Here is a 12,528-nt window from a genome sequence, read left to right as displayed (position 1 = left end):
AATCGCGCTAGTTGGGCGGGCAAGGAGAGCAGGAACTGGATCTGGATCTGGTCTTGGTTTGGGGCATAAACAGTTCCCAGCACCAGAGGCTTGCCATGGAGACGTCCCTCCACTAGTACATAGGGCCCTCTTTGTCCATGTCAACGGTAGAGGCCTTAAAGGGTACCCTCGCCATAACCCATATTGCTGGCCCCTTTGCAAAGGTTGAATATGTAGTTGCAAACAGTTGTCCATGGCAATGCCTGCGGAGCGGTCTGCTTCTACCTGAGTGAGGTATGATTCCTGCAACATGGCAATATGTATCCCCCTCCGTTTCAAGTATGAAAGAATTTTGTGGCGCTTTGTCATCAAACCCATGCCATGGATATTCTAAGACATTATTTTAAAGGGGGGTGTGTAATAGCCATTCCATCAAAGGAAATCAGCAGGTAACATGGTCCTCACCCCTCCACAACTCCCCTCAGGGCACTCCAATCGTGTGTTGCGTACGCTGTCCGAGCCCAGGTCAGCCCGCATCAACAATTCGTTAACTGGCCATAAGTTAAGGTAGGGCCCTGTGGACTCAAGCAATGTCATCCGACGTCTAGGGTGTCACATGGGGGAGTCCCTCCATTACACTAACTACAGGATCTATATCAGAGGAGTCTTCCATGTCCAAGGGTTCGGATCCTGACCCAAGGTCCCCGTCTGAGCTTCTCGCCTCCGTCAGGGAGACAGCTGCCTGAACGGCTGCCCTCTTCCCCTGTTGAGCCTGTTGATGCGTGGGCTTTGTCACCTGCTGACTACTCACGGGATCCCGTGTATGTCTTCTCGTGCTTGGCACCCTCTGCACCTGTGCGGTATGTCTCGAGCCAGGCCCATGCTTCATCTGGTTCCTGAAAGAAGTGGGTGGCGTCTTCTAGCATGATGTTCAGCCTAGAGGGGAACAGCAAGGAGTACCTCAGGCCCTCCTCATGTAAAGCCTGTTTCACCCCCATGATGGTGGCCCGCCTGGCTAGACCACGATTGTGAAGTCCGGAAATAGGGTGGCCCAGCCACCTTCCACTTGGTACGGGCCCGCTTCGTGGGCTCTTTGCAGCAGCAGATCTCGGTCTCGATAATGTAGGAGTTTTGCTACTATTGGCCTCGGCGGCTTTCCCTGATGAGCCAGGACTCGATGCGCTCTTTCAAATGCAAAGAACGGCGTGAGAGGTCTCTCGCCCATAAGCGAGCGCAGGCAAGACTCCAGATAGGTCACCGCATCACATCCTTCCACTCCCTCCAGCATCCCAACAATATCCACATTATTACGCCGGCTACGTCTCTCTGCATCCTCAGACCGATGCTCGAGTTTCTCGATCCATTCAGTGAGGTGGATAATTTGGGACCTAGGGGCCTGGTGTGCAGGTTGCAGTTCCTCCAGGGCTGTTTTTTGTATCTTTCACTCTGTCAACCAGTTTATGATGGTCCGTATGTAGGTGGCTCAGTTCAGCAGATACCTTTTCGAACTCTTGGCTCAGAGTCAATTTGGTATCCTCAATCGCTCCCAGAATCCTGCTCAGGGTGTCTTGCATAGTGATAGGTGCCAAGTTCTCCCCAGCGTCTCTGTGTATCAGCTGGCAATCAGGTGCCAGAGCTGTCAAGGGCACTCCTTGCGATTTAGGTCTGGGTTTCCCCATAGTCAGCATATATCAGTTAATAGTTGGCACTTGTAGCTTTCGTACCCACGTCTAGGATCCAAATGGGTGGAGCGGCACCTCACTGCAGGGCCCCAGTAGCTGCCAGTCCTACAGGCCTCCAGCACAGCAAAAGAGCTCTCCAGGTAGTCTCGGTAGGAGGGGCCAGTCTTGTGAGCACACTAGCCTCCAATCAAATACTGCTTCAGTACCCCCACACCTCGTCCTATGGGCCCCTTTAGGTCTCCAGTGGTATGCCACTTCTACGACGGCTCTAAGTGCAGCCTGCAGATTGACTATAAAGGGGTTAACGATGGTCCAATATTCCACAAATGGGGCAAAAGTTCAAGGGGGGTCCCTGGATACGCCACTCCCTCCTAAGCAGCGCCGACATCTGGGTCTTCCGACAAAGTCCTCCCTCTGTTGTTGATCCCTGTCCCCGTCCACCAGATTAGGGGGTAAGTGAGGCCGCATGTAGCACTGGAACCCAGTGGAGGTGCCTCCGCAGTGTCCCTCTCCTTCCACACTGGGGGCTTTGGGGGGGCAGGGGGCGCACCCACCAGCTGCTCTTCAGTGCAGACCTCTCTCAATGACTATCCCACGCAGGACTCCCAGGCAAGACCCCACTGGCAGTCCTCACCAGGTCAGGGTCCCCCGGGGGGCCCCCATTCTGTCTTCTTGCACTCCTAACCTCTTCACTGTGGGCTATTCTGTCAGACCCCCTGGCCTCGTTCCCCATCTGTAGTCCCCAAGTCTGTTGCTCGGAGCAGCGGGCAGGGTCAGGCCTCCGCACATTTCCTACTCTTCTCCAAGCTGGGCTGCGCTTCCTCTCCCAGCATGGGCCGGCACCAGTCGATCATGCAGGCGGGACCAGCACACCACTGCTTCCCTTTAGGTCAGGCCGCTTCCTCCTGGGCCACCAATCTCACGCCCTCGCAGCAGGCGCCTCTCATACTGCAGCAGCTCCGACAGCCGGCGCAGCAGGCGGGCCAAGCCTCACCTCCCTGACCGATCGGGACAGTCTTCAGCCCGATCAAGCCGCCAGTGTCATCCAAGGCCTCCAAACTCCTATTAGTGCAGGACCATGCTCAGGCGGGCCCCCGACTCACTTTTATATAATTGGGCCCCCCATCATCAGATAAGAAACAGGATCGATGGTGGGCCGACTCAGAGCTCCGATATTAGGCGCTGCCATCTTAGCTGGGCAAACTTCGTCCCCCTGTCGGAGTTGGGAATGATGATGGGGGTGGCAATAGGTGTTGGCACTGGAGTAGGCACCAGGGAAGGTTAAGGTCGCTTGACCAGCACCATTATGGAGTCGTCACTGGATCCCGGGAACCTGACTGGCACAGAGGGCAAGCCCTTCAGCGGAAAACCAGTAGGGGCCCCTGACAAACCAAGGGAGCTCCAGACGGATCGGGACGCCCAAAGAGAAGGTGCATGGCCTGGTAGAATTCCTTTAGCTGGGCAGCGGTCACTCTGGCTCCCAGAAACTCAGGGAGACACAGAGATTGCTTAGGCACAGGCTCCACCACAGGGCTAGGCCTCGACTGCCAACAGGCAAGCACCTCATCCAAAGACTTGTGTGGTGAAGTCAAAGACCTCTTTGACTACTTCTTGTGGGATTTTACTAGATTTTCCCATTGACTTTGAGTGGGATGACATTCGCCAGGAGCGGCTCCATGAACGATCTCAAGAACTTCTTCACCTCCAAGATCTGGAACGTTGCGGGGGCAACCAGGATCGGCCAGTAAGGAGCTTGAGGGACCGCTCCCCCAGCACCTTTGGATACATGGCACGGCAATACTCGCACGTCTTAGCCTCATGATCACACTCCAGATACCAAAGCCAAACCAAGTGCAGGTCCATCACCGATATCTGACTCTGATATGTGCTGCATGGTTTGAAACCTGTCTTTTTGATGGGCATCTTTACTCAGGAGACAAAGTCTCAAACAATATTCAACAAAAGATTGAAAAAGGTCAGTCATTAATTGACTGGGGGTAGCTCTCTCCGGATCTGTGCTGACTGACACTCAAAGAAAGGAACTGACATCAGCTCATTGGGGTGGCACCTATACAGGCACTGCATACGTCATTTTCAGTGTGGACGCTGCTGCTGATGCCACACGGAGCCAAACAACACCTGCTACTGGTGCGCAGGGCTACTGGTCACAGGGCTACTGCTCGTCAAGTTTCCGTATACAATCTGACACCTGTGGCATATTCTAAAGTAAGGAATCTGAGGTGAGAAGTCTGTATCAGATCTGCCCTTACTGAGGAGCAGATCTGTGTACCCGAGTCACTTGATAGAACTCTGAGCCACCAAAATTACTGTTCTGAAGCAGATTATGAACATCTACATGACTGGAAAAAGCATGAAAGCATGCATAAGATCAAAATGTCCAGGTTCTGCCTTGAGTCTCCCAGAGGATACTTTCTTGGAAACTCCTGAGAACAAAACAAACACCAGGCACTTTGTGTCCTGGCAAGTTCAAACATTTCCACTTTTTGATACCACTTCACATCTAGTTTTAAACCCACATCCATATGAAGATGTCTGGAGTTTGTTGAGAGCTGTACATTTCTTTCCCCTTCAGAATGAGCAGCATGAAAGAGATATGGCACTTGGGATTGTTAAAGGGATGAGCATCATAGCTTCCCTACACTATTTTAAGGAGCCCATTTCCAAGCACGTGCAGTGCATGGCAGTGGTTTTGTTTGTTAGCACCAGGTGCTGCCTCTTTGTATTTGGGAAAGAGAAGCTAAGTGCCAATCTGATTATCCATAAAGATGTGGAGAAGTCTCTTGGTTACATACCAAATGCTGCTCCTATTAAGATCTCCCAAATGCACTCCCTTTCCCCGGCCCTTTCTCAGTCAGAGACACCTGTCTCCTGCTAAACCGAACACTCTAGGACAGCAAAGTTACAGGCCTTGATTTAGATCTCAGCAGTAACTATCCCACCGTCAATTTACCATTGGATTTCCCATCTGTTGAATCGGCGGTCCACCAGCCCAATTTGAATGTTGACTATCCCATAGACAAAAGACCGCCGACAAACTGCTGTCACCACCATGAATCACTGCCCGTGTCGGCAGCACCATCGGTAAAAGCAGATAGCAGCAGGACTCGAGTCCCTTTTACTGCAGCACCAATCTCGATGTACAGTCCCACCAATCTAATTTTGGCAGCCAAGTCGCCACACCTGAGTTCGTGGACTGGGAGGAATATAAGCACAACACTTACCTTTTTTCTAGTTTTCCCATTTCCTGCCACCATAAATCAGAATGAAAATCAACCCTATCATCACCAGGACAGTAGGTAAGTCACTGTTTTATGTGTTGTCGTAGGACTCCCTTTGTTACAACAAGACTACTGGATTAAGGGCATGTTGTGGTTTACTCGAGAAGGACCTTAACACCACTCTGGAGGCCCTATAGAACCAGATAACTCGCTGTAGTCTGTCCCAAAACAGTAATTACTTTATTCTTGTCTGTGTTCTTATTTTTACATTCCTTAATAGCGATCTTTAAATCGTTCCTTTTCTTTTCTTTTATTTCTTATGTTCTCCTTGTAGCCTCTTTCTTTCTTTCTCTCTTTTCTGTTCTATCTCTTCTTTGGTGGTCTTGTACATTATTCTCCCTCTTGTCTCTTTCAGATGGGCCTGAAGGTCCTATTGCTGCCGGACAGAAGCATGAGAGGAAACAGAAGACAGAGCGTCAGAAGGTGTGTGTTATTCTGGGGACATGTGTATTTTATAGGGCTTATGGGGGGGGGGGGTTAAGTGATGGCTAGTGTCTATTGTGATCACTCTGTGACGATTCACTTTTGACTCCTTCTAGTGAATTTGTGAAGAGTTTTTCAAACAGGAAAAAAGAAAAAAACACCATGCGTTTTCCCTTAGGAGTGTAGTTCTTTGAGTAATTTCCCCTTTCAATTTGTTCTTATTGTAGGGCCCCCTCCACCCCTCCCTTATTGTTATTTTCTTGTTTCCTGTTCAGCAGGGCGCTAGCATAGCCCTGGATGCGGGCACGTACATGAGCTAGCCACGTCCCTCCTGGGATGAGGCAGGCTTCTGGGTACCGAAACTGGGGCTTGTCAATTTCATTGGTGTTCTGTTTTCCCTGGACGCCCTCCTTCAAGCTCTCCTCCGCGTTTTCGTTGGCTTGGTTTTTACTCCTGTTGCGGTTGCATGCGTCTTCTCCTCTTCCTGGGCGTTAGCGCTCCTCATTTGGTTCCGCGGCATCTTGTTCCTCTTCCTCCACCACGCAGCCCTCCTCTTCCGGGTTCTGTCCGAGGACGTCCTCACACAGGTACGGGATTCCTACCGTGCTCCTGGGGCACACTCCTATCAGCCCTGATCCCTCGTGTGTCCCGGCGCGGCCGATAATCCTGCTACATTTGCTCCCCCATGAAAGGGGTTGATTGAGTCCTGAATCTACAGGATGCCTTGAGAGATAATCTACGGTTACCATTTGTGAGCCAGGGGAGTGTTGTATCTGAAATACAAAAGGTTGGAGTGCCATGAACCACAGTAATATTCTGGGATTGGTGTCTTTATGGTGGGCTAACCATGTTAGTGGGACATGGTCTGTGATTAGCGTAAAACAATGTCCTAATAGATAGTATTGCAAGCTTTCTATGGCCCATTTTATAGCCAAGCACTCCAGGTAAGGTGATCGTCCGTTAGGGGAGGGGGGTGGAGGGTGTTGTGTGTTGTGTGCATGCATAGGGGTGTGAGAGTGTGCAGGGGGTGTGTCAGTACATGCGTTTGTATGTCTGTGTGCGTGTATGTCTGTGAGTATGTGTGCGTGTATGTCTGTGTGTATGTCTGTTGGAATGTCTGTTTGTATGTGTGCAGGTATGTGTAGTTGTAGTGTATGTGTGCGTGTAGGTGTGTGTGTGTCAATGTTGGGGTGGTGGGGAGGGGGGTCCTGCCACCTTTGGAGGTGGGAGGGGGGTCAGGTGTGGGGGAGGACTCAGGGGTGGGGGAGACCCCTATCAGTGCCAGGAAAGGAATTCCCTGGCACTGATAGTGCCTACCACCATGGATTTTATGGCGGTACAGAAACCCACGAAATCCATGGTGGTATGCAGGATCGTGACACCGCCGGCGGTGTAGTGACAGCTGCTGGTCTGGAGACCGAAGTCTCCAGCCCAGCGGTCATAACCACCCTGGCGGTTGAGGTGGAGAAGTGGCGGTTTAGCATGGCGGTCACCGCCATGCTTGTAATGCCATTTTTTGTCCCGCTGGCCTGCTGGCGATATTACATCCATTTCTCCACCGACCGCCAGGGTTGTAATGAGGGCCTATGTCATCTAGGCCTTAATATTCTGTCCATTAAGCGTTGAAATGTGGCAGGGGCTCCGTGCAGGCCAAAAGGTAACACCGTAAACTGGTATAATCCTGACGGGGTGGAAAAAAGCAGTTTTCTCTTTATCCTGCGGGTTTAAGGGTATTTTCCAGTAACCCTTTGTGAGATCTAACGTGGATAGGTATCGCGCCTGTCCTAATTGTTCAATTAACTCATCTACTCTGGGGATTGGATAGGTATCAAAGTCAGAAATGGCGTTGAGTTGTCGAAAATCAATACAAAAATGGATCGTTCCGTTTGGTGTTGGAACTAAAACCACTGGAGAACACCATGGGCTCGTGGAAGGTTCAATTATACCGGTATTTAACATATTCTGTACTTCTTGTTCAACGAACTGTCTACGAGCATCAGGTATGCAATCAGGTTTTAAATGGTTCATTCTCCCCTCTTTTGTGATAATGTTGTGTTGGATCAAAGGGGTCTTTCCAGGGTTTGTTGAGAAGAGATTCCTATGTTGATTTAATATCTCTATTAGTTGACTGCTGTTTTTGTCGGGTAGGTCTGGGTTAATATGTGGTACCCACTCTTGGAATTCATCTGGTTGGGGGCATAAATTTATCTCAAGGGCTTTATGCTTTTTAAGAAAAAGACAGAGTCCTCATTCAGGGTCTGCATGTCTCCCTCTTCCCATTGTTTAAGGACATTGATATGATATATCTGGGTTTTCTTTGGAGTTTCCAACATCTTCAATCGGAAAGTGACTGTGGTTATTCTTTTCAAGATTTCATAGGGGCCTTGCCATTTTTCTACAATTTATTCTTGCTGCTTGGTAAAAACACTAATACTGTATCCCCTATGGCTAACTCCCTCAAAGTTTTTCCTGTATGATAGGGCTTTTTTTGCTTTTCTTGGGCTTCTTCTAAATGAGTCCTGACATCTTCCCATATGGCTTGTATATGGTCCTTCAGCTGTTGGGTGTATTCAAGTGTATATCTGCATTCTATTTCCTTCTCCTCCCATTGTTCAGCAGCCATGTCTAGAAGAGTTCTAGGTTGTCTGCCGAAAACCAATTCAAATGGACTATGTCCGTTTGAGGACTGAACATGTGTTCGGATGGCATACAAGACCAATGGCAATCTCTGACCCCAATCCCTTCCTGAGTCCGATATAATTTTTTTTTAGGAGTGTTTTGATTGTTCGGTTATATCTACCAACCCGTCTGTTTGAGGATGATATACAGAGGTGCGAATGTGTTTTACTCCAAGTAATTGACATATTTGGGACATAAGGTGGGATATAAAAGGAGTATCCTGGTCTGTCAATAATTAATTTGGGAATCCCACTTGGGGAAAAAAACCTGATCGTAGCATGGGCCACACTTTTAGTGGTCATGCTTGTTAGAGGAATGGCTTCAGAATAACGAGTAACGTAATCTACGAGGACTAAAATATACATATACCCACGTGAGGAGAGGGCTAAATCCATTCCTATACGAGAAAAGGGAACATCAATAACGGGTAGAGTGGGGCCTTTCGGACCATCCCTGGGTTAATGAGTTGGCCCTTGAGATATTGGGCACAGAATTTGTGTATATCAGAAAATATCCCTGACCAATAAAAACGACAAGAGGAAGCATTACTCGGTTTTCTCTCGCCCATAATGTCCACCTCCTTCCTTACTATGCGCTAAATGAAGTACCTGTATTCAATATGGGGTGGGTACTACCAATTGATTTTTTAGTGCGTTATTATGATGAACGGTCCTATACAGTAGTCCGTTTTGTATAAGTAAATAAGGACCCACCTGTCCGGTTGATTCTGTGATGGCAGAAGCCCAGGCGTGTTTCAACGGGGGTCTTCTCTTTGACAAACTCTGAAGGGCGGTGGAATGGATAAGACAATCCTGTCTGTGGGGATCAAATGAAGAGGATTGTTTTTAACATCTGTTTGATATTTTCTTTTCTGTTGCCTGCCTAATTTCAGTTTCTCCTTACCCATGTTAATTATAATAATGGAAAAAGGGGCTTCCTCGAGCCAAGGGTCTCTTCTATGGTCTCTGTTTATGCTTTCAAATAGCTTATGGAAATCTTAATAGTCGGTTCCTATGATCATATCCTCCATTAGATGTGGTATTATACCTACTGTCAAGTTTTCTTCCCACCCTCTCCATTTTATATTGATCTCCCCTATTGGATATTGTTTACTGTCACCATGTATACAACAAATGGATACTGATTCTCCCTTCCACTATTGGTCCTTCGCCATGTAATTCAGCCTTAACTACCGACTGACTACATCCGGAGTCAATCAATACCTTAATGGGATTATTATTCACTAACATCTCTTTGGTTACTGTGGTGTGTTTCGGCCCGTACATAAAACCCTGCCTCCAGTTACATCTATCTCCATTAGTTCGGGTCTTGGTGACTTATGGGAACAGTGGCGTGCAATGTGACCCCACTTCGCAGAGTGATAACACTGTGGGGTTTGATTTGGTTCCTTTTCTGTAAAGTGTTCTTTCCTTCCGGACTCTTCGACAATCGAGGGTTTGAGAAAGGACTAATATGTTTGCCTACTTTATGTGGGGTTACTGTAAAATCTGGAGCTCGATGAAAAGCACGTCAGCTCTAGGGCAGATGTTGTGATATTCGGGAGTTTTTTAATCCAATTCCGTGTTTGGACCAGTAAGGCTTCTAAAATCTGTTCCAATCATATTATTTGTATCACTTCTTCCCTGTTAGTACCATTTCTGGCCTAGATCTTGTACTCTATAGTAAAGGGCTCTGGGATTTTCCATAGGTATCCATTTGGTTTTTCAATTTTTTTTACGGTAGTATTTATTGTCAAACCCTTCTCGTTCCAAAATAGCCTTCTTGATATCCCCATACGGAGTTGTTTCCCCTGGATTTACCGCTTGGTATGTGGCTTGTAATGTACCAGTCAATAGGGGTGCCAAATATTGTCCCATCTATCTTGTGGCCAATTTACCGATGCGGCCACCCTATCGAAGTTAGTGAAAAAGGCATCCGGGTCTTCTCGTTCCTGGAACTTCTGTAAAACTGAACTAGGTACATCCACATTCACCCGTGTGGTGGCTATCATGTCAGTCAATTTTTGCATCGCTGTGTCGTGGATTGTTTGCTATATTAGTGGCCTGACTTTTGAGGGCAGTCTGCAACGTCTCCCTATCACTTCGGGCTTCTCGCAACTGCTCTTCCCATACTAACTGTATACTGTAAATGTAAATTCCTCTAGGTCAGCACCCACCAGAAGAAGGATATTTGGCGTGCCATTGCCAAGGACGTCCGGACCCTGGGGGTCCACCACGGACAGAGCACCCACTGCCGTATAAGATGGGAGGATCTTCGCCGCTGGAGCAAGAAGACGGTGGAGGCCCAGCTAGGGATGGCCTCCCAATGTGGGAGGGGTGCCCGTCGCACCATGACCCCCCTGATGTTCCGGATCCTGGCGGTGGCGTATCCTGAGTTGGATGGGCGCTTGAGGGCATCACAGCAGCCACAAGGGGGAGAGTACACTCTCATTCAGCTGACGCTGCGAGCATTATGAGGTATCTGGGTGGGAGAGGTGGGCAGTGGGTTCCCCTAGGCCAGGGCGATCTTGGTAGGCAAGGTCCCTTGTGAGGCAGGCTCAGTGGCACCCCAACCCCACTAGTGGTTAGTGCCCTCTACACCTAGTCAGGCTCCTGTGACTTCCATGTGTGCAGCAATCGGGCTTAGGCCTTGTACCCCATGGGCATGTAATTAATCTAGGAACTATAAGTGCGTGGCGTAGTGCAGAGGGCTGCTGTGTCTATAGTGTCCGCCAACGGTAGTGGTCTTGCATGCATTGAACATGTCTTTCTTCTGTCTTTCCCCCTGTTTTTGTGGACTCCCTGTTCTTGTGTGCAATAGCATCATCAGGCGGAGGAGCATTTGCACCAGAGCAGGAGAGAGCTGCATCCCACTTGGCCCTGGAAGGCGAAACAACTGAGTCTGAAGCCACCAGTGGGACGGAGGGCAAGGGGAGCTCCACGGCGGGGACAGGAGCAGACAGCAGTAACAGCAACTGCTCCTCTGATGGGAGCTCCCTTCGGTGGCAATCCCCTCTGTGCCCCCTGCATCAACAGGTACAGCCGCTACCCCCCCACCAGCATCGCCCTCCCAGCAGCCCCTCAGCGTGTGTCCCGTACCCGCTCACCCAGGAGGGTGGGCATCTCCTTCGCCCCAGGCACCTCAGGCCCTGCCCCAGTCAGCCCTGCTGCCCTCAGTGAGGAGGCTATTGACTTCCTGAGATCCCTCACTGTTGGGCAGTCTACCATTGTGAATGCCATCCAGGGTGTTGAGAGGCATTTGCAACAAATAAATGCATACCTGGAGGGCATTCATTCTGGGCAGGCAGCCCAAAAGAGAGCATTTCAGGCTCTGGCCTCAACACTGATGGAAGCCATTGTCCCCGTTTCTAGCCTCCCCCCTCCAACTTCCTCCACCCAGACCCAATCCCCTGTACCTCAGCCTATCCCAAGCACACCATCAGACCAGCATGCACACATATCGACACACAAGAGTGGCTCAGGCAATCATAAGCACCACACATCCCATAGGCACTCACACAAGCATCATACCCATGCACACATACCAACATCCACTGCCTCCACTGTGTCCCCCTCCTCCACATCTCCCTCCTCCCTCCCAGTCTCATCTCCACTCACACCTGCATGCACTACATCCTCAGCCACTACCTCCATCACCAGCACACCCATCACCACACACCGCTCTCGTGCACTCACCACCCCCACTACCATTCACACATCCCCAGTGTCCTCTCCCAGTGTGTCTGTGAGCCCTCCTCCCAAAGAACACAAATGCAGGCACACACCCACCCAACAGCCATCCACCACACAACAGCCTCCAGCCCATGCACCTTCACCCAAATTCAGCAGACGTACACCTCCTACAACCACTACCTCTACCTCCACTCCCAAACCCCCTCCATCTACCCGTCCCAGTGTGTCTAAAAAACTTTTCCTGGCTAATATTGACCTCTTCCCTATACCTCCCCCCATCCTTCCCCTAGGGCCAGGCTTTCCAGGTCCCAGCCCAGCACCTCAGCCACCACATCCCCAGGCACAGTAGTGCCAGCAACTGCGGGGTCATGGAGTGTGCCAACCATCAGGGCTGCCAGTGTGCCACGTAGCGAGGGCAAGGACATTCTGACACCTGCCAAGGTGAAAAAGGTGCCCGGAGGAGGAAGCCGAAAACACCTGCCACCAAGGGTTCAGGGAAAACGAAAGGGGATAGTGGCAAGACAGCTGCGCCACCATCAAAGGTGGGGAAGGGACAAAAACTGAAGAGCAGGTCAGGAGAGGGCATGGTGGCACCGACTGAGGGACCAGTGTCACACCTTCTGTCCACGACGCCGCCAACCTGTACGGCGGAGAACACCGCCACCTGCACCGCCACCTGTACCGCCACCTGTACCGCCACAGACCCCGCCGCCAGCACTGCCGCCACAGACCCGCCGCCAGCACCGCCGCCACAGACCCCGCAGCCAGCACCGC

General features: G+C 50.3%; 1 long non-coding RNA gene across 1 annotated transcript in view; it reads left to right on the top strand.

Moving 5' to 3' along the window:
* The window catches only part of LOC138285043 (uncharacterized), a 153,855-nt gene that overhangs the window by 42,424 nt on the left and 98,903 nt on the right, over positions 1–12,528 (top strand). Inside the window, exon 2 of the long non-coding RNA XR_011201498.1 lies at positions 5,316–5,383. This is a non-coding gene — a long non-coding RNA (uncharacterized lncRNA). The remainder of the gene's footprint in view (positions 1–5,315; positions 5,384–12,528) is intronic.

Source organism: Pleurodeles waltl, chromosome 3_1 (assembly GCF_031143425.1).
Source record: "Pleurodeles waltl isolate 20211129_DDA chromosome 3_1, aPleWal1.hap1.20221129, whole genome shotgun sequence".
NCBI lineage: Eukaryota > Metazoa > Chordata > Amphibia > Caudata > Salamandridae > Pleurodeles > Pleurodeles waltl.
The sequence above is the reverse complement of the archived record's forward strand: the minus strand, read 5'-3'. Positions and strand labels throughout refer to the sequence as shown.